Consider the following 2,757-nt stretch of genomic DNA (forward strand, 5'->3'; position numbering starts at 1 on the left):
ACCTGGATTAGACACTGCATCCACCCACTTTACAACTGGCAAGTTCTAAATGCTCTGTTACTTTTTTGTTTTAGAAGTGTAGAAATATGCTTTTGTCCCCGGCCTAACACTTCTGGACCTATCTTGGGCTATGGGGTTTATTCTCACACAGTAGCATCTACATCAAAATCCTTCTTCATAAGGGTTCAGAAAACAGATCTTTTTCAAAATTCAGGGTTATTCTTTATTATAAAGTGCTCCAGAAGGAAAGCCATGTTCTTCTGCACCATGCGGTTTCTGTGCCCCTCCTCTGATGGAGTCAGTCACAAGGAGCCCAAGCAGAGTGGAATTCAGCCTCATAAGGAGTAGGGTGCCAGCAGGTTCTCGTGACTGACACACTGTGAGCAAGCTTGGTGATGAACAGAGAACAGCCCTGACCTTTCAACCTGACACATTCAAGTGCAATTTGTCATCCAATGTCAAATGAATTCAGCTATGTGTAATCCTTCATGATGGACGAGCCTTGTCCCAGAAAAATGAACAAACATGAAAGACGGGCATTGAAAAATGAGATCCACAAAATGGTAAGGACACATGTCCATATGCTAATAAGGCATTCCTCCCCTAAATAGTGGACAGCCCTTGGGCCTGGTAGTCTCCATTCATACACACCAGGGTTAGTGTGGGGAGTTGCTGCTAGATTTTTCTCAAAATCTGAAATATGCTTTTATTATCTCCTTTTATCATTTACAGTGAAGTCTTCCCATTACAGCTATTGTGTCCACTTCTCTTGGTCACCACTGAGGGAAAGAGGCCGAACTCCAATAGTCTTGCTCAAGTTCCCAATCTTCTTTTTCTGGGGACCCTTCTCTGTGGGTCAGAAAACAGCTAGCTAGAATATGCCCTCATTTCTACATTTATAATGTTGGGGTTTTTTCAGTCATAGAGTGCATCCTGCATTACTTCTGTGTCCTAGTTACATTTCTCATTGCTGAGACAAAATACCAAGCACCCAACATTACAAGGGGAGCGGTGTATTGAGCTCACAGTGGGTAGACGTTTCAATTCATCATTGGCTGTCTCCAAGGAATGGTGGCATGGCAGACAGGCAACAGCTAATGATGTCAGAAGACAGCAAAGCAACAAGAAAGAGCAAAGCAAGCCTCTTTTTGTCCTTTATGTCATGCACAATCTTTGGGATCAGGACAATGCCAATCCAATCAGTGGTGATTGAGCAGTCACCCGCATTGCACTCTGAATCAATCACATACTCTAGATTCAGCCACCTCTGAAAAAACCCTATGACCCTAAGAGGCTCTGGGGGGACATCCAGACCCAAACAGTAATATGTAACAAGACAGTGGTAAATAATGCTCTTGAGGGAAGTAAGTAACCAATAATTACCAGATCCTGTCTTTTCATCACACCACAGGGCCCACAGTGCTGCTACTCTTGGAGGAAACTGTACTTTTTACTCAATAAAAATAAGATTACAGCTGCAACATCCCACAAGCCAAAATAATTCCCTATTTCTAGCCCACCCATGCCTGAGGAACTGCACTTAGTAGGTCATTTGTGCTTACAGAATCAAGTCTCTGTACAATTACCTTTGGAGACAGGAAATTGAAAATGCACCTGGGGACATAATTTTACCCATCTGAGTTATGCCTCACATAACAAAATCAGACCCTTCATATATCCTCTCGTTAACAGTGAAGAAAATTTAAAGTTTATTATTTTTAATTTTTTAAAATTCTTTCCATAATTTTATTGAGAAACAAATAGCAATGAGACAGTTTCAAACCAAATTAGTAGGACAGTTTCAATAATTAACACATTGAATACATTCTTCCTAGTGGTTAATTGCTGTACAAGATGCAGACATGATATCCTATTTACAAACACTATTAGAAAAAATCCCTCTATTCATTATGAGAATGTAACTATAGATCTATCCTAACCACTTTGAATACACAGATATGAAATGGAAATTCATCTGTATCCCCTTTCTTGTTAAGTTCCGTTATTTGAATATTATAGGTGTGTAAACTCAGCAAAATATTCTAAAGGAGTCCAGTAGCCCATAATAGTATTGGTATTGGGTCTTCCACTTCACTGGCAATGTCAGAAATTGTTGACCTGAGTCCCCTACAGCTCAGCATAACAGCATGGATTTACTTTTTATACTTCGTTTTTATACTTTTCTGCTGGATGGTTAAGACCAAGATAAAGCAGGACCTATGCAACCAGAGTTGCAGCTTTTGTCTGATAAGGTCAGTGAAATCCCCTTAGGATTTATGCTGAGATCCTGTACCTCAGATTGTAGAACATTTGTCAGTTTCAACCATGTGGATGAGTCAGGGCCATTGCTTGGCCAATTTGCTCTGTGTGAAAGCCTGAGAGAATGTTTTCTCTCCATGTGACTCTCCTTAGGCACACTCTACAGCATCAATCACATATTTCCTCTTTGGCCCTATAATCTCCTTGATCAGAAAATTTGGGACACTACCAAGTTACATGACGTTACGGTAGAAGTTCTCATATGTCCTGAGTCTTAATTGACCTTGGAAGGCTAGGGCCAAAATGTTGGGTTTCCTTGAGGCCCTCCTTTTTCTCTAATTTTGGTCTGTAAACTTAGGTTGTTAACTATCCAGAAGACAAGCTTATTTTTATTACCATACAACTTAGGCTGCTAAGCTTAACCTCACTATCTGTCTGAATATCAAACATCTTAGGCATAATATGGAACAGGTATTTTACATCAAGTATTGATATGTT

The sequence above is a fragment of the Octodon degus genome, unplaced genomic scaffold, assembly GCF_000260255.1.
Source record: "Octodon degus isolate 3935 unplaced genomic scaffold, OctDeg1.0 scaffold00091, whole genome shotgun sequence".
NCBI classification, from domain to species: Eukaryota; Metazoa; Chordata; class Mammalia; order Rodentia; family Octodontidae; genus Octodon; species Octodon degus.